The following is a 21,071-nucleotide window of genomic DNA, read 5'->3' on the forward strand; positions in this document are numbered from 1 at the left end:
CTGCTAAAAATGGACAAATTAGCCTCTTTTATTATTACAGATTCATACTTAATCAACATAATCTGCTTCATTATAGGGATAGGGATCAGCTGAATTTCTAATCTCATGCCAGAAAATTGGCACCCTTATTATGTAATGGATCAGACTTTGAGCTGAGAATATTGTCACAATCTTACACAACAGTGGGTACATCATGTCATGCTACAAAAGATAAGGATGGATGCAGTAGCTGTCTTGCGCAGTTAAGACACAAAGGCTCACACTAAGCGCAAGAAAAACAGCGTAAATCTGAAATGTAAACACCTGCAGATTTTCCTGACACATGCCGTTAAACTACTGTGTCCACACACACTGAGCAGCGAGGCACATACAATTTGCATTCCATCAAATGCCGTAGTCAAACGTCTGAGATGACACTGGCTCCTTCTTCTGTTTTTTTTTTTTTTTCTCTGTTCCTAAACAAGACTGAGATAACACTTGCAGAGCCGCGGCTGAGACTGTTCCCACTCCACCCACTTTCTCTTTCAGGTGCACATGGATTTACACATGAGGAAAGGGGGTGAAAACAGACGGATTCACTCTTATCAGAGGCATCATTTCCCCAAGTCCCAGTGGTCTTTTTCACTTGTCAGTCAAAGAGGTAAACAAGCTTTCACACAAACTAACACATATGCAAACATACATATATATAAGACATACGCACCTGACACACAACAGCTTTAATGGTAGATACACCTTGTTTTTCATAAAAAAACTCTGGTAGAATTTGTTAAATCAGTACATGTCACTTGTAAGCAGAACAATATAACAGCACAATAAACAGAAAACATAAATATAATGTTGAACTGTTAGACAAAATAATGCGTAAAGTGTACTCACCTGTTTGTGAGGCTGTGGCAGATTCCTGGTGTGATGCTGCTCAGATGGCAGCAGAGGTACACAACGCAGGGACTGGAGTGAGTTGCTCAAACTGGACACATACCAGTGGACTGACTACTGGCTCTGCTCTTCCCCTTCGTGTGTCAGAGACAAACAGCAGCTCTGCCTCTGCTGCCTCTCCCTCTGCCTTTCACACGTAGTGTAGCAGTAACAGAGGGAAGGCTGGGGGCTGCAGACTCTGTGATCAGCACTAGTCTCTCTCTCTCTCTCTCTCTCTCTCTCTCTCTCTCTTTCTCTCTCTCTCTCTCTCTCTCCTTCTCTCTCTCTCCTCCAGGCTCTGTGTCTCTCCTCAAGTCTGGCTAGAGGCAACCATAGCAAGGGAGATGAACACAAAAACAATGAGAAAGTGTGTATAGATTAAGCTTAACTCCCTTTACAAGTATTTATGATGTGTTTGTGTGTGTGCGTCCGTGTGTGTGTGAACAGCATGCTCTGAGTGCCACAGTGACAACAACAATGTACACAGACATACAGGCTGTGGGAGAGAGTGCTCACTCCCACCTCCTGTTCCCCCTTTTCACCACCAACCAACCACCCACCCACCCTGCCTCTTCTTACCAGCCCCACACCAGCCTGTTGAAATGAGTCATCAGCTCTCAGCCAATCGTAAGGTGGCACACAGCCCTCGATTAGAATAACACAAGTATTTATGTACTCATGTTTTGAGGAGATGAAAATGAAATGGAGATTTGTCTGTGAGGACTTGACATGCTTTACTATGGGTGAAAAAGACGAGCTATACAGAAAATAGTTGGGGGTTTTTTGTTTGTTTTTTTAACACACAGTATATATCCAAAGATACATTTGAGAGGAAAAAAAGGACTGTTACCACTTAGTATTTAAATGACTCACTGAGCTGGAAGTGGTAATTGGATTTCTACAATTATTGAACTAGATGAAAACCACAACATAACAGGTACTATGATTATAAGGGTAAGAGCTCATTGCTATTTCATATGTACACTGTGAGTCACAGTGGTATATGATTCATTTGATAAAAGATGTAGCCATGTTTGAGTAGTATGGTCTGACCCTGCAAACTTTAGTTTGAAAATGGTGGAAGATTACTAAAAGCTCTATTATTGCACCGTAACTACGTACTGTTCTCCATTGTGTAGCGCCTGCAGTGGCAAGTGCTCTTATGTATGCTCTGAGCAATGAAGTGGGAAGAGATATTTTAGGCATCCAAGGTTACAGAAGTTAGAATCCATTTCATTTCTTCCACAGTGTTGCTGTTTGAGGTCCAAGTCAACATAGGCTTTTCTGGTTGGACCATTTCTGTGGAAAAAACAGAAAAACAAAAAGAACAGTAGTATCTGCTTTAAACGAGAGAAATCAGCTTTAAAAACATATAATCATACATTTTGGGTTAACATAAGGTGCTAAAAAACAACCCACACACAGTTGCTGGCCTGTTAGAGTCAGAATAGACTGATGAATAGTCTCTGAATTAATTTAATATGATTTTTAGGCTTTGTTTATTCCAACATGAATAGATTTTTCAAAGCACTATATGATATAAAAACCATAAATAAAACAAGACTTTTCTTGAATCTGATGTTATATTTGATTTAAAGCCATAATGTGTGACGTTTATTGCCATCTAGCTTGAAGTTGTGGTTTGTAACCAGTGAAAAACATCACATAGCCTACGTTGACCACAAAAAAAACAAAAAACATGTGGAAATCCCTCATTAACCCATAAAGACCCAGGGCTACCTTTTTGGCAATTCCCAAATTAAATTTTCTCTGTATTGAACCTTTCTTAATGATTTATCACCATTTATTATAATATCATCCTCTGTATTTTTATTTTTTTTGCGGGGGGGGGGGGTTCAGTGAAAATTAGGTATTTTACTATATTTCATTCACTGATCATGTAAATGTTCATTAAAGCTGTTATTATATCAGAAACAGACAAAACTGAAGAAAAAGTGACTTCTGTAAAATATCTCATTAACTGAACATAAATTCAGTGTGTCCATCCACTGTCATTTATCAAACTACGTAGATTTTATTGGTGAACCAATGTTGTAGAAGATGACGTTGTTTGCACATTCACTACAGAGCCTCTGAACGTCCAAATGGGTCATATCTGATGACCATGAAAAGATGACAAACTGCATTTTACACTAATTATTTACATGTATTGATAGAATTAGTGGACAACAGATATCAAACATTTTACATGACAAGATAGCTTTGGTTGCCAGTGGATGTTTGGGTCTTTATGGGTTAAAGCCAGTGTTGGTTCAGTTCGGACTTTTTAGCAAAGAGGATAATAACTCCATTACCACTAAGACATGGTATGTGAATAATGTGCGTTAACACTGGATTTCACCTGTTAATAAATAGAAAAAAGAAGACAGTGTTGTCTGAGCCACTGCAGAAATATGCCAGCGCAACATGATGGACTCCATGAACCATGACACTCAAAGTAATGAAAAAACATTCTCATTTTCATGTGATTATACACTAATGACAACATCATTAAATCATAATTATGACTATTAGGCTCCTCTCCTTGATTTGGATCCTCTTAAATCAGCCTACACACTGGACATTTAAATGTACTGTATTGTAAAGAGGACCTAATATTCAGGCAGCAATGGGTTTCAGATGTAGTTTCAACCATAGAATCATTAAAAGGTATGTAATGAAATTATCCACCTGATCTCACAGTAAAATCAAAATAAAAATATCCACAAAATATACATTAGTAAAACTCAGCACTGCAAACTTCTAAACCCTATACCACCTGTTCTGTTTACCATGAATACTAGGTTTAACACAAATCTCAAGCAATGATTAACTACTGACGTTTTAATAAATAAAGACTGATATATATTGTTTTACTGTTTTTAGCCATTTACTTTTAACATGTCACTGTAATTTTGTAAACATTACTATCTCTCTGGCCTGATATGACTTGTATTATCCCTTTATTTCTTTTTTTTTTTTTTTTTTTTGGTTAATGTCTTGTATCCTGTGATGTAGTGGTCCCTGGAGAAGTGGGTATACTCTCAATTTTTGCCTTTTATTTTATTTATTTATTTATTTTTTAAGTCGTCCAGAAAACGCCCTGTTTTAGAAACTGTGACATGTAAAACTACTCTATTTAGTTTACCCAAAAATCCATCAGTTGTATTTGCTCACTATTATACAATTATCATGACTTGATCAAGAGCAGTTTGTAGGTATTACTAGTCACACAAGCAGCTGCATGAATGTCAAATGTATTCAACATGAGGCACACATAGGATAACATTAGCTTTTCGTAACATTAGCCTTTCAGACTATTAGCCTTTCATAACGTTAGCCTACTCACACAGTTTAACTATTGGTGACAAAATCTCTTCTCCTCTAAATGTAGAGTCATATGGACAGTAGTTTAAAACACAGACTCGTTTGGAAACCACCTTAAAACTTACCTCAGAATTATATATTCCATGAAAGTAGCTTCTGTCGACATGTACCACTCACTTGAAAGACATTTATTCTGCCTCTCTCGTTTGCATTTCCAATAATCGCGCACCTTCCACAAGAGGTGCAGTGACCTGTCAATCAATTGGGGTGGCACTTCCACCTGAGGCGTCCAATCAGGTTCCAGAAGTGACCCGCCCTACTCTGCCTCTGATTGGCTCATAAGTCCTCATTGTCCAAATGGGCAATTTGGCTTAGATAGTACTGAATGATGCACATCAGGGGGCTTTAGAAGTGGGTATACGCAATGCTGACTGAAAAATATGTAGGTATTCCTTGGACTACACCACTGCTTGTATCTGTTTCTCATGCCACTTCTTGGCCACATCGTCATTGTAAATGTGAACTGGTTCTCAAAAGGGCTGAACGATATGGACAAAATTTCATATCTCGATATTCATGCCAGTATCTCGATATCGATACGATATGACTACAGGTTCGGTGAAAACCAAGCATTTTTCAGAAAAATACAAACATCATAATACAAACGAATGTAGAAAGTGCCGTTTTATTTATAAGAACTCACTGCTAGTCATCAACATTAACATACAGGGTGGGGAAGCAAAATTTACAATATTTTGAGGCAGGGATTGAAAGACAGTGTATGATCAATTAGCTTATTGAAAATCATAAGAATTTATTTGCCACAAGAAAATTTGCATAATAGAAAATGTTTTTATTCTATGTGTCCTCCTTCCTTCTCAATAACTGCCTTCACACGCTTCCTGAAACTTGCGCAAGTGTTCCTCAAATATTCGGGTGACAACTTCTCCCATTCTTCTTTAATAGTATCTTCCAGACTTTCTCGTAATAGTTTTGCTCATAGTCATTGTCTTCTTTACATTATAAACAGTCTTTATGGACACTCCAACTATTTTTGAAATCTCCTTTGGTGTGACGAGTGTATTCAGCAAATCACACACTCTTTGACGTTTGCTTTCCTGATTACTCATATGCGCAAAAGTTTCTGAAAAGGTATGGATAATAGTGTTAGGTATGATTATGACATCAATATATGTTTGGTTTCAAAACAATTGACGTAGTGCCTGCTGAGAAAAAACAACTAAATGTTCATTGTAAATTTTGCTTCCCCACCCTGTAAAGTACGAATAAATAAATAAAAATGAAATTAGCTGTGACTTTCAGAGCTGTACATGCAGGGCGAGCACGGGGGAAATCTACATCATTTATATAGTTGCTTTTTCGATATTAATATCTTGAATGTTAATATCTCGATATAGATACGATAACGATATATCTTTCAGCCCTAGTTCTCAACAAGGTTATAATAGTTTTAGATTTTTCATTATAGTTTAGTTTTATTTAGTTTTGACTTTCTTTTTCTCTAATTCATTTAGTTTTCATTAGTTTTTGGAGCAGGTTTGCTAGTTTTTATTAGTTTTTGTTATTTTCTAAATGCTTAGTTTTAGTTTCTTTATATCCTTTCTCTTTTTCTCGTATTCAAATAAATCCCAGACAGGACTCTGCTGTTTTCTCCCAACTTTAGTCTCCATGTTTCCAGGTAAAGTGGGGACCAGAAGATGACTGGAAACCACAAGTGACGGACCATTAAATATCATATGGTGCCAGCAGCTAAAATTGCTTGAGGGAAATAAATCAATTTCATATCAATCTGACACTGACAAAGACGAAAACTAAGGGAATTTTATCCATAATTTTTTATATGTTTTAGTTAGTTTTATAAGCACACAATACAGTTTCAGGTAGTTTGCATTTTTTTCTTTTAATTATAGTTTTTATTTATTTCAGTTAATGAAAATGTTTTTACAATTCTAATTTTTGTCATTTTGTTTTTTTTTTGTTAACGATAATAACCTTGGTTCTCAATTGACCTACCTGGTTAAATAATGGTTAAATGAATAAATGTATACAGCAATACTGAATGAAAGATCTAGATAAACTGACTTCAAAGTTACATTAGTCGAACATTTTAAATGATGACACCCATGGGTGAAGAACCCCAGCTCCAAAATGAACCTGAGGCAGACATTTGTTAAAGTTATAAAACATCTGGCAGTGGCTGCTGGGGCTGCTGGGGTTGCCTCTTGCCTCCCATAAACTTATCTCTAAAAATATTAAGTAAATAATTTTTTGTGTTTACTGGGTGAAAAAGGACAGATAGCTAATGTATCAAACGGAAAATTTTCTGTTATCATGGTTTGGGTCTCAGTGGCAGTTAGGATTATTCTTAAACACTGGGAAACCCCAAAAGCCCCACAGTTTAAAGAATGGGTCAACATGATGATAAAGACTGCTTCATATGAATTTGTGCTTCATAAATTTAATAGTAGGGATGGAACCACAGCACCAGTTTGGGAGCCATTCTGGTCTTACATAACTATGACTGATAGTCAGCAGGATGACAGCTGAACTACTTCCCTCTAGTATCTATCTATCTATCTATCTATCTATCTATCTATCTATCTATCTATCTATCTATCTATCTATCTATCTATCTATCTATCTATCTATCTATCTATCTATCTATCTATCTATCTATCTATCTATCTATCTGTCTGTCTGTCTGTCTGTCTGTCTGTCTGTCTGTCTGTCTGTCTGTCTGTCTGTCTGTCTGTCTGTCTGTCTGTCTGTCTGTCTGTCTATCTATCTATCTATCTATCTATCTATCTATCTATCTATCTATCTATCTATCTATCTATTTTATTTTTCTTGGGAACTTCCACGCTTTGTAGCATTTTTGATACTTTTCATGTATGTATAGAAGCCCTGTTTGTTAACATTAAGCAACATTGTATGATTGTCATGCACCAAGTGAAAACTCCAACAAAAACTTAAATTAAAAGAAAGAAAAAAGTAAAAAAAAAAAATTTTCCAGGACTCATTCTGGTTTCATTGGTTTTATTTGAAACCTCTGATAAGTAATCTGATGGTCCATCCATACATTTTCAGCTCAAGTTAAAAAGAAGTTTGTCATCCCAGGTTTTAATTGACAGGTCTGTTTGACAACTCATTCACATTGCTGAGTCAGACTTTGGGAGTCTTGAATTGTTTCATAAAACAGTTTTTTTTTTACCCTGACAAACCGCTCGACTATATTACCAACAAGACCCCTTTTGTCCAAATATGGTCACTTCTGACTCCAAAAATCCAACATGATGATGAACAAATTGCAAAGTAATGGCTACAAAACAATAATTTAGACAGCAATATCTTCTTTCTTTTTTTTTTTTTTTTTTTTTATTTCATCCACATGACCTTCATTTTACAAAATATCTCTGTCACCACAAAGATGTAAAACAATTTCTAACCGGTGCAAATGCTTGGATAAATCATGGTTTCTGGTGGACTTAAAAATGCTGATATGACAGATAATACAGGATGTAGGCAATGCAGACACTTTAAACTGTCATGAAGGCGAGCAGCAGCATCAGGTTAAGTTGATTTTGGGGTGTCAAAGTATGTCCTTTACATTATGTTGATTTTACTGTAATGCCAGTCTGGTTCGTCTCCCAAAAGTATCCAGATTGGCCTCAATCTACTGCAGGTTGTGCACTGATTTCTACACCTGGATTTGATGTTTTGGGTGCAGGTTTATTACACAAAGCACTAACAGACATGTGCTAAATTGAGTGTGATAGGTGTGGATAATATATATATATAAAATCTTCAGTCTGAAGAGCATTTCTAAACCTCTCAATTTTTGTGATTTAAATGCCCTTTACCTGTGGACAATTGTAACAAGCATAGAGAAAAATATATTTTGCACAGTATCCACATTAGTGTGGACGGGGCATGAGATGATGCTTCTGCAATTCCACAATTCATAATGCTGTCACATTTTGGAATTTATAGCTGAAATGTATCTCCCAACTTGACATATCCATCCCTTTTACCGTTTACTCCTGTAGTATCAACTTAACTGTAAAAAAGATGGGACTGCCTTGTTAGTAAACGTCAGCTAATATGATCATTTAGTATTAACATCAAATAGCCTATTTTTACCTGTTGCTTCTGTTCTGGACAGTGAAAAAGCTCCTGATAGGCATCTTCTCTTTTTTGTTTGACAAAGTATAAAACATGTCAACATGGACATACTAGCCAAACTAATCACAAAGAGACAATTATGCAAATGTGTACCTCATATATTATTTGGGACAAGTCCCTGCTGTCCATAAGCAAACATGCACTTCCTTATTCTTCCTATAATGTGATTCATTTTGATCAACATCCTAATTACTATATAAACGTGGTATTTGCCAGGATTACAGTGGAAATCAATTGTGAGCAGCACTTGTGGTCGAGACAAAATTGAATTTAGTCCCAGACTTGGAGAAAATCAGATAAGATGTGGGACATCTGTGAAGTGGGGTGCATAATGCAATAATAGTAACTCAATAACTGTCACCAAAACTGTTTTAATGACTGCAGACCCAAAACTGTGGTGGTCTGTGGCCAGTATCGTGTGTCCAATTGGATTTCTGTCATCTCTGAGAAATGATTTGAGCCAAAGGGCTTAAAGATACAGACAAGGTAAAAGGAGGGACAGTAAAAGAGAGAAGATCAATAGCTAATCATCTGATAACAGGAAAAGGAAAAGAGAAGAAATGGAGCTTATTCAGTTTGACTGTAGTCTGGCTGCAAGAGTCATTTTCTCTCCACCAAATTTGTGTTGTAGGCTGAAAATAGGCTTAGCTATCAGATACAAATAATAGAATATCCTGATAATTGTATGACTAAGCCACACTTATTTCTAACATGCTGTTTTTCTCATCAGATTTCCATTATCCGCACAGCAATTACCGTATGGAGGGCAAATGTAATTTCTTTTGGTATAGCTGCATAAAGTAAACAAACCGAAGAAGTGAGAATGAGATCCCTAAAAATAAGTACAAAAACATGTAGTAATTACAGAATAACCACTGAATAAATGTTAAAACCAGAACATAACCCCAAGGAAGTGAGTCAAACTTATCAAATAAATGTAGCTTTGGCAGTAGTCTCATTTGCAACTAGTCTTTTAAAGTCAAAAAGCTGACGATTTGTACAAGTTCTAGATAAACAGCTTGAGGTGTCCAACTCATTCTGGTGAGTGTTCCCTTCCTACGTCAAAAGTGTGAAAGATTTTATCAAACTGTCTCACATTTTTTTCAGCTCATTTCAGAAATATAGCAGAGGCACTTTCACAAGGATAAAATAGAAAATGTCAAGCGTCGTGGTCGGACACATATCAGGGAGGAGTTGTTCTGCTCAGTGCTTTACTGTACCAAATCAGCTGTGGCCCACTGACAGTGATAGATGGGCATGACAAGCGCATCACACTGCTCTATATTAACATTACAGACTTGGAAATTACATCGTTGAATGTAAAGACATCACTCAACCACTGACCTGAACAATATTAATGAAGTTACCCAGGTCTTTGATTTATTATTGACTGTCAGTTGAAATATCCACAGTATATAAATCAATAAGAATGTTTCTGTATTTTACTTACTATAAGAAAAACAAAACACCCTTGTAGAAAAAGCACACAGCACTTGCCTTTTTCAACTGACACCTCTTTTAGACTCAGCACACTGTATTCATTAGTGATCATTGTACAACTACAATAGCACAATCAGTGGATTGGCTTGGCTTCTTTCTTCACATTGTTGCAACCTCGGCTCGATCTTTTTCATCTTTAAATAGGCCAAACCTTCCCTTGGTGCGTATCATTGTTTTCTCTGAGAATAGCATGACATTTTTCAAAGATAGGTGCCATTAAGAAATATATTTAGCCTCAAGACAAAAGCTTCTGACTGTAACGTTAACAGCTAACCTGTGCCTAATAGGCTTGTGCTTTCAGTTTCCTGACGTCACAGAACTTTTTCATATTTCTATGAGTTTGTGAGGTGTTTTTGCTGTTGGTTTTTACTACATAAAAAAAAGAAAAAGAGACATAAAAATACATGTGTGTTTGGTCCATGTTTGGCTACAGTCTCACTTCTCACAAACATCACTTGTTTACAAAGCAATAATTTTATTAATATTAGCTCTTATTAGGTGATGTCGGAAGTTGCTGGTCTGTAGATAAGATGCTAAAGATCATTACAGAGGTCTTCTAATGGTTATGAAACCAACTGTTTTCACAAATTGGTGTTTATTCAGGGACCTGAGCCACTTCTCCCATAGGACTCCATTCACCCAGAACAGACTCTGGTCTCACTTTGAAGACTAGGCTGTCATGTGGTTACAGCAGCAGTCTGATATCTTGTGTCTTTGAGAATATCATGCGCTATTTAAACAGCACTGCTTTAAAATTCATAATTTTAACCATAACATTATGACCACTGACAGGCAAAGTGGTAGGAATTTTGATTATCTCATTACAATGGGATCTGTCAATGGGTGGGATATAGCAAACATGTAGACCTCAAAGCTGATGTGTTGGAAACAGCAAAATGGTCAAGAATAGGGATCTAGTACCTACTAAAAGTGGTGTAAAGAACAACCTCAACCGATCTGTGGGAGCAGAACAATATTACCACCTGTCTAATATTATGTAGGCTCCCTCTTTTTCCACAAAAACAGCTCTGACCTGAGGCTTAGGGTGTTTTCAGACTGGGGATCTAGATCCTTTCTGTACCTGGATACGATCACACCTTTCCCGCAGATGTCGTGTTCACAAGCTTGTACCATGGCCCGTGCCTGAGAACTAGTGGGTGTTTGAGGGCCAAAACAGTAGGTGGCAGTGTGGAAGGAATTCTGTAGCTATCCAACAAATGCAGAAGTGACAAACAATTAGGTCATCAACTGAGCGACTATTCTGTTCAGAGGTAATACTTTTCTGTTAGCCTGTTTGAGGCAAAGAGAAGAAGAGCGACCTTCCTTTGATCCGAGGCTTTTTCAGGAGACAACAGGAGCACCGTCTATGGTCTTGTGGGGATTAGGTATTTTCCGTTGTCGGAGTGGTGATTAGGTCACTTCCATTGTCGGAGTGGTGATTACGTCACTTCCGTTGTCGGGTACGGATTGCTTTCACACGGCAATGTTCTGTACTGAAATCCACATAGTCCGTACCCAGGACTACCTTCTCAGCTGGGCTCAGATACAGTACTTGCACATGGAACATTTGCATTCACATTGATAAAAGTGGACTTCAGGGTCCAACATACTCGGAAACCAACTCAAATACCCAGTTTGAAAACGCCCGTCGACTCCACTAGACCTCTGAAGGTGCGTTGTGGTATCTGGACCAAGACGTTAGCAGCAGATCCCTGAAGTCCTACAAGTAGAGAGGTAGACCTACATGGATCAGATTTATTTGATGTTTAATTGTCCTGAAATTGGGATGTCCTTCCTGAGTCCATTTTTGGTCTGTACTAACCACTGCAGACCAGGAACACCCAACAAGACCTGCAGTTGTGGAGATGCTCTTACTTAGTCATCACCATTTCAATATGGCCCTCGTCAAAGTCACTCAATTCCTTATGTTACTCATTTTTCTGCTTCGAACACAGCAGCTTTTAGGGCTAAATGTTCACTTGCTGCCCAGTGAAAGGTGCCATTGTAATGAAACAATCAATATTATAACCACTTCTCCTGCCAGTGATCATAATGTTATGGCTCATCAGTGTAAGTGCCAATGTGAAGGTTAAGCATGAACAGTTTAGATTCAGGGGGACTTATGAGGATATAATTGCAGTAACTGAATCTAATAATCCTTATATCATTTTCACTGATGCATAATCACCTACAAATAAGAAATGCTGTGTTTTTGTTACTGTACAATGAGTGAAAGCAGGATTACCTTGTTTCTCTGGCTATATTACCATCACTTACTATCTTTGGCTGTGGACCAGAGCTATTATTCCCTTCACTAAAATGCTTAAAAGAAACAAAAACACAATCTTGAATGTTTGACTTTTGTGTTTTTAGCTCCATTGAAGGGTGTGTTGGGGGTTATTTAGTATTCAGTTGTTTACGGTCTGCAGCTTCACCACTAGATGCCACTAAAAATAACTCACTGAACCTTTAAATATGATTCTCAGACTATATGACCAGCGTCTGTCTGCAGGTAAATGGAGCCCCTATGGGACTTCTCCCTCTGCCTATATTCATCATGCTTTCACCCACACATCATCCCCACTTCACTTGTGGCTCCCTTGAGGATCCTCACATCTGATACCTGCATGCTGATGCTAAATGCTCTGAGCAGGGCAGAGCTGTGTCCTGCTGTACTACAGGGGAATGTCTTTGCTCTGGGGAACTGTGACTAAGACACATAGGGGTTTTATCTCCTGCATCTCTGCGCACTGTCAGGGAATGACAAAGCTGTTAGGCCACAACCCTAAAGGTTTTTCCTTTTTCAAGCGGTATATGTGCTTGTGTGTGTGCACATCAGTGTGTCCGCCCTTATATTGATGCCTGCACACCTGCACGTTGGGCTATCTGGAATTAGTAAGTGAAGTCAGGTGTCAGGTAAGAAAATTATTTACGCTTTAATAGACTAATGACCTCTGTGTGAGCAGGGTGAACAGAGTTATTGAGGTGATGAGGTCAATAGAGAGAGGAGATAATGAGGATGACAGTGATGTGTTGCCTCTATTACAGTGTGTGCCATCCTGCCTGCCCTTTGATTTGATCACACAACCAGCTCTACAGCGCGATAAGCGGGATTCTCATCCTTCACTGTCACTGCGACAAACAAGCCTGACATATACACCCCACCCCACCCCCAAACGAGCCCTAGTTATGTAACACAACAAATAGAGACTTAACTTAAACGTAACACAAAGCTGTACAGGGGAAAAACATGAAAAAATGTGCCTTTAAATCCTTTTAGAATTACAAATACTATGACAGTCGTTTTGCATAAGGCTAATGAGGACTTTAACCCTTTCATGCATGAATTATGAGAACCTTAGTCAATATTTTTTTCTTGAGTGTTTTTATTCCTCTTTAGGCATTAAAAAAAACAATGCAATTGAATTTTTTTTAATGTACCTATTTTTCGTGGAGTCATAAAAATGTCCACTCAGTTGGACACCATACGTTTAATTTTTGAAGCAAAGAAACGTGTTTAAAACTCATCTTCAGACAGTGATATACTGTGTGAAAACTTTGAAATAAAAACATTTTTAATGCCGCTAACCTGATGTTTTCTCACATTTTATCCTACTCAAATACTAGTTATTACTCATTCAGGGCCAGATTAACACTTTATTGTACCCTGGGCAACAATATTCAAGGGCCCCATCATCACAACCACAGGATGCCTATAATCTGGCAAAATACAGAATAAGTTCCAGGAATATATGTAAATATACCCCATACTTCAATATCTAACTATCATCAAATGCATTTTGATGTACAAATGTGTAAATGCTTGTAGAACTACAAGTGCACCACTATAGCCTCTTGTCAAGGCCACTCACTTGCGTATGATGATATGAAAACAAAACACATTAGCATCAGTATAATCTGAAATTGATCCACTACACTACATTCTTTAAATTTTCAGCTTTTTAATGTCCCCCTCCTTTTTTAATTTTCGTTTGGCGCTCCCACTTACCTGCTTCTCCATGTTTGCAATGTTTTGATTCGCGTACATCGCGTATGTCGCGTAGTTCTTGACGTCTCAGTGCACGCACGTTGATTTGCATCACCGCTGATTCGCTTTTTGGACTGACCAATGAGGAGAGGGTCTCAGCTCACGGTCACAGACAGCAGGAGCAGGGTTTCTGTGCAGTGCAATGGCTCCGGGCAGCGGACGGTTTCATTTATAAGCAAAAGATAACCAGATATTTTCGTTATGCCCGAGCTACCCAAGGCCCTTCAGAGGTCGCGGGCCCCTGGGCAATTGCCCAGTTGCCCATATGGTTAATCCGGGCTTGTACTCATTTCATGGAGATAATATCCTCTGAGACCCGGGAAATTGACAATTTTAGCTTTTTTTACACTAAAAAATTTTCTTGATTGGATACTGCAATGCAACAGTTTTTTCAGATACATTTTTAAAATAATTGTTATTGATTGATTGATTTTTTTAATGGAATGTCCTTTGCAATGGACAGCATTTTAGGTAAACTGCCAAACTTTTGTCCCCTATAGAGGACACAATACATTGCTGGGTCTCAGGAGGATATGCAAAAAAAACAAACAAAAAAAACCCAACAACTTTTTGTTTCAGAAAACTGTTAATTACAGTATCAGAACAATTAGCAATTGATTTACACTAAAACATGTTACTGCAGATCAGGTTTATCTAGAACACCAAAGTTACAGTAATGGTATGAATTGCAGTGTATGAGATGATGCATGAGTGTCTACTGTGTTGGCTGATATGAAACTAAAACAACAAAACCCATGAATATACAAGAGAACAGCTGTAGAACAACTGTCCACTGTACTGACCACTATGCATGAAAGGGTTAATAGTATTTTGTTTATTTTTACATGCTATTATAGCACAAAAGCAGCAGTCAACTGAACTGCTCAACCCTCCCATATACTGCCCCCATACACCACCCCCATTCATTACCCCCATAGACTTTCTACCATGCATCTTGAATAATGACACTTAATTCACTGTTGCCACTTTATTCCACTGTTACTGCTGCTCATGGCGCTGATATATGCACCACCACTTTAACTGTACTGTTGTCGCATACAGTGAATTTTGTACATATTAAGAAGTTATTAGTATTTTTTATCCTTTTCAATTTTTTTCTTGCAAATTTTTTTATTCTAGTTTTTTTCCACCCTACTTACTGGTTATATATTCTATTTTAGGTTTTGTTCTTATCTTCTTTTGCTAAAACCGAGACCTGGGTAGCTATATTTCATCCTATCAAGTGCCATTGATCAAACGACAATAAAACGGAGTCTGAGTAATCTTGTGATGAAAGAGATGTAGCAGCTTCTCAGAAACATCATACATTAGGGTGACCTTATAGTAGTGTATAGGATGTTTACTACATATGAAATAATGCCCTGAGCACTGACTCACAGGAAATGAGACGAATAAGAGTAGGGGGTATCAGGTTCAATCCCCTTACTCTCTTTTCTCTCATTTCCTGTGCTGTCTAATAAAGGTGAGAATCAGCCAAAAGTACATCTAAAAAAAAAGGAAATGATTCATTTTTCTGGTAATTAGAGCATGACTGTCATTAATACAGATTGATTTTTATCAGCCAGTGGGTTTATTAAAGGAGCAAGCAAATAAATGACTGGATGGTTGAAGATTGTGAAGATTTCTCCTCAGCAACAATCACAAAAATCCATGGTAAAATGTTTTCAGATATACAGACAAGCACTGCAAAATGAAAAAAAAAAAAGTTTAAAGCTACATTTTTATTTATTTATTTTTTTACATTTCATCAAACAGTTTTCTGTTTGTGTTGAATATTTTTGATGGATTTGTGACATCTTCAAAGATGGTCACACTGATCACCACAAGTTCATCATTAAACTACAAAATATTTAATTAAACACAATATATAACTAAAAAAAAAAAGTAAAAAGACTTTCATTAATAATCGCTGGTCACACAAAAATTATAAGTCATGTAAAAACCCAACAATATAACCAAGGTCTGAGTCACTTTAATGTGAAAATACAAATATTTTATTACATACAAGAACAACATTGCCAAGGCATTTGTACTAAACAAAGTGTGAATCTTGTCTTATTTTCAGTAATATATGGTTTACAGTTAGTGTATTTGTCATTACAAATTGTATTTTGTGTTGTCTTTTTACATCCTAACCTTTTAGTTATTTTCCAGTCTGACTTTTTCTTTTACATTTCTGTAATGAATGAATAACTCTGTGTCTTTGTAGATAATACGGAATATTTTCTTATTTTCTAAGTTATATTTTAAATTGCTTGTAGTCTTTGACTACTGACCATTTCTTTCTTTTTTTCATGTATTCCTCCCACATGTGTTCCATAACCATACTTAATGGAATGTATTAAATTCATTAAGTGATGCATTATGTCAATTACACAACATTAAATATTTTAAACTATTAAAACGTAGTGTACACTGGCAGACAGATAAAATGTGACATGAGAAACAATATCTTAGCAATTTAAACCTTAACAGTTTGACATTCCCAGCAAGAGACAAGAATGACAAGAATAGCACATTTTATACAGTTTTGAGTCCACAATGGCCAAAATCTGCCTCTGTGAAGCTGCCACTACTCTACTGAGACCAGATACAATTCACACTATTGCAAAAGAGCGAAGAAACTGCCACCATCAACTCAGAATACACAGCAAATGCAAAGACAAACATAAACGAGGCTTATTTCCCCCTGAGCAAAAGCACATGTGGCATGAGACACATGTTGTGTTCGCTCCTGTTAAGGCCCAGCTTATTATAGATGACCTTCATCATCCAAACAAAAAAAAACATTTCCAGGAAGCACTATTTTGTGCCACAAATGTGTGAATATTTACAAGCCATACCAGCCTTCTGATGCAGCGATGATGTCCCACGCTCCCATTCCAATTACCATACCTGCTCATAGGTGTAACAAGTCTTTTTCTTTTTTTTTTCCAGGAAATGTCTGAGTGAAACCTTAATAAAACCAACAACAAAATGTCTTCTTGCATTTAACGGTTTTGGAGAAAGATTTATTTATTTTTTTCTGGTACATTAAGTATTCTTTTAACTGAAAGCATTTATTAGATGTGGTCCATGCCAAGCGTGAAATATGATGCAATTAATTGGGCTACATCTATTTACAGGCAGACTGCTGGGATTTGGCGGTTCACGCTGGTAAGTGCCATTTGGAGGTCTTAAAGTGAATCAAGTCATAAATTATATATCTTAGCTTCAAATATGCATTAGACGATGTTGCGTTTTACTTTTTTACACTTATGGTACATTTTATTTGGTGTTCAATTTGATGATGTTAAAGACAGAATGAAGGCACCTCAGGGGTTAACACACCTTCATAACCACTTACAATTAAGACAGCTAAGAGCTTTCAGGAGATGAACCATTGATTCCCTGGTGGCTCAATGCACAACTGCACAGCTGCAAAAAAGAAAAAAAACAGGAGGAGAGTCACGCAGCAAAGATAATCCACTTTCATGGATGGGCCAGAAAAAGCATTTGGATCAAAACATTCAATTCAAAAAGAAGATTTAGGTAGAATTAAATGGTTGTTTGTGCTAAAAATGTGTCAGCATTATGCAATAACATACTTAAAAACTTTCCTTAACATGCTTTTGCACAAAATAAGCCCAGCTGAAACGTATTCTATACACGTCATTCTCCTGCCCTACCTGCTAGCACATCCCTCAACCCTTTTGTTGATCTCCACCACCTAGTCCCACGTCTACCTGTTCTCTTTACAGGATCTGACTGATGAACAACAGCTCTCCTCCAGAGGGACTCAGTGTTATAATGTTGCAGACCTGAACATGTCAACCAGCAGATGTCTTTATATGTTATCATTCTTTGACACAATTCTCTGGGAACTGAGCTGTCAGCCATAACACAGGCACATTCATGCGGTCTGTAGATGAAAATACAGCTCAGCAACGCCATGTGATGCAAGTTTGCAGTGTACATACAGTGTCAACTATTGAACTTGCAGTGTCAAACAGTCTGCTGCTTTGCTATGTATATTATCCATAGCCTATATATCTTATTAGCTGGTTTGTGAGACTCCAGCTTTTTACAGAAGTGAAACAAAGAATTCTCAAGAGATCTTTCATTTAGTGATATTAAAATTAATAGGAGCAGAATGACAGACAAGGTCTCTGCCAGATTTCTTCCTATTGCCAAGTGTATTTCATCACATGTTGCTTTTCATCCATTGCAATTCAAAAGCTTTTGTCTAACAGCTTTTTCTTAACTCTGCTGAAATGAAATAAAAACAGATGGTACATACTGAACTCAATGTACATCGTTCCGGCACTTGAAACCTTTTTTGCGATCAAAATGTCAATATCTATTAACTGGTGTAATCACTTGTACAATTATAAAGTATTCAATCTTTGTCTGCTGTGTGTTCCTTTGCATTTAGTATCACAGATTTACATCAACAGAGCTCTGACAACAAACCTTCTGTATCTGCCACATCCACTTTGGGTAGAAATAATCAGACAAGACACTTAATGACACCCTTAATGACAACACATTGAATTAAATGAGATGGGAACCACATGGGCACTGTGTGCAGTCTGTACTCTAATCCTGTTACCAAAACTGTTACCATTTTCACAAGATGCTGCCATCACAAGGAACACACAAGGGGCTATTAAATACGTGTCAGCTTCCCTCTCTGATCTCTGGCCACAAGTGTGCAAATAGTTCTAATAATCACAAAGCTACAAAGCTCTAATTTAGTCCAACAAACTCCAAAACTACACCGGCTTAATGACTATAAACCTGTAAACACAGCAAATAAATCCTCTGCATTACAAAGTACAGTGATGGTTAAAAGAGAAAGTCACATCTGGGGATCAGATTGCTTATTTTATCATACAGCCATTTGCCTGTTTTGTGAGGGCGGTAAATTACCTCTGATTGGGTCTCACATGGAGCGAGTGTGTAGAGACTGTAACTGTAAACCCTCCTGTGGCATGAAACTGAATATTAAAATTATACATTTGGATTCACAGTGAATGATATGGATTTTTTTCCCAACAGCTCTCCTTTCAATAACGATCAGCAGAAGCAGTTTGTGGATTTGATCAATCAATTTCTAGCTCTTTGCTATACTAATTAAGCACAGCGAACTGAGGGAAAGCATGGGAATTATTTTGCATATGGTTCCTACACTGCATTGCAGCACAAAAAAAGGGAGCATAATGATTTCTATACAAGGAGTTATGAAACTGTCAGCATTTGCATTTCTATTTTTGCATCTCTCAGGCATGTCATCATGACTGTCATGGATTAACATCTCCAGCAGGAGGGGCAGGTCATTCTAATATTGTTAGATCCAGGGTGGAGAGGTCATGTGATAATGTCTATAGAGAAAAGCCCAGTCCTATTTACTGCCAAATAGGCTTTCTCAATTACACCCTGTGAAAATTAGAAATTTCTATTTTGGGAGGACTGAGGGAGAGAGAAAGAGAGAGCTGGAATTTATGCAAGCGGGACTAACACTGCTTTTTCAAAGCTTCACTTAATGAAAGGTGAAGATGTGTGTAATAGTGTAAATCAGACTGTAAAACTAACATGCAGTGGGGGCTTTCAATGCCGCAGACACTGAACAGAGACTTATTTCTGTACCCACATGATCTGGCACAGAGAGACTTATAACATGAAGCTAAAACAGTTTCAATGACTTGAAACTGTGATATTAAAGGTTAGATTAGTACATGTTAATGTGCGTATGTGAAGTTTGTTGTGGACTCTGTTTTGATTGTTAGCCGTTTTCATTCCTAAATCAACAACTCTCTTGTTTGCCTAAAAACTGCCTGAGTTCAATAACAGAATCTTTAGTCCAGGAGTTGTGTTATCCAAATATTTGCTGTGACTGAAGGTTTTTTTTTTAAATCATGACAGTCAAATCTGAAGGCCATTTGTCATTTTGACAGACTAGAAATGAGGCTGATTTAGCTTGACTTTAAGTAATTCACATTCAGCACTGTCAGTGGGAGCCTACATCTCCATCTGGGTGCAGTCAGTGCATTGAACAGCTACAGACTGGAGGCCTTGGAACGTTCTGATTGCAACCAGTCACAGAGCAACACCTCTACTGTGTGTGGCAGCTGCCTCGTTGTTCTGCTCCTCAGTTTTCAGTGCGCTCACTAAGAAACTACACACAGTATTCCTCTCATATCGTTAGTTTTCAACATGTGGGTTTGTGCGATAATGGCTGCAGCTGTGCCATGCACATGCTGCAGGATTTCCTCCCGGTGAAGCATGTGCTTTGGCAATCAAACATATAGAAAGTTTTGCCAACTTCTGGTCACTTCTCTGGAGAAATGTTCTCTGACTTCAACACTGTCTCTAAAGTGATGCTGTTAATTCTGTTCCCAGCTGGAATAATGCACAGAACCAGAGTTCAGAATGAAATGAACACAAACATGACGCAACACAAAATCTAACAGCAACAGACAGATAAATGACAGCTACCTGTCATTAATGTGTTTTTATTAAACGGAATAGTTCATATTTGACTGTTTAGACATAGTGGCGGCAGTGTTTTAGTGTCTTCCTTGTCACTGTGGAGAAAAAATTCATTCACCATCTTCAAATGGCGTTGGAAAGTGACAGTCAGTGTATCTGTTTACCTTTACCTCCCATGTGCTTATAAATGCATAACCTGTAAATCTGTACTGCATATTAGCTTAATTATTTTAATTTGATTGCGCTATTTTTGGGGATTAATTGCCATTAAATATACCTCATAATTCAGACAGAAAATTAAAATGACAGGTTTTATAAATTATGATGGAAGTCTACGGTCTAATGAAGCCTCTGCCTCAGTGCCACTCTTCTGCTCCTCTATAGCAGTAACTGCATCCTACACTGGCTAAGCTATGGATCTGGCATCAACAGCCAGCTCCCCAAACATTACAGAGGCCGACAAAGATTTCATGAAGGTCCAGCAGACATGAATCTTTAATATAATACTCTCATCAATGTCTACATATGTAAAATTATTAAGGCAGAGATCTTACTTCGTTAGTTCAGCAAATAAGTAACGGCT

The 21,071-nt window shown here is 37.5% G+C and overlaps 1 protein-coding gene across 2 annotated transcripts in view; it reads right to left on the reverse strand.

Moving 5' to 3' along the window:
• The window catches only part of LOC115422887 (prickle-like protein 2), a 38,542-nt gene extending 37,445 nt beyond the window's left edge, over window positions 1-1,097 (reverse strand). Inside the window, exon 1 of one of the 2 annotated variants that reach the window (XM_030139501.1) lies at window positions 880-1,097. The gene's annotated coding sequence lies outside the window, so the exon portion shown is untranslated. Of the gene's footprint in view, window positions 1-703; window positions 753-879 lie in introns of those variants that run through there. The other variant, XM_030139503.1, reaches the window with a different exon arrangement.
• Window positions 1,098-21,071: the final 19,974 nt, after the last annotated feature.

Source organism: Sphaeramia orbicularis, chromosome 7 (assembly GCF_902148855.1).
Source record: "Sphaeramia orbicularis chromosome 7, fSphaOr1.1, whole genome shotgun sequence".
Classification (NCBI taxonomy): domain Eukaryota; kingdom Metazoa; phylum Chordata; class Actinopteri; order Kurtiformes; family Apogonidae; genus Sphaeramia; species Sphaeramia orbicularis.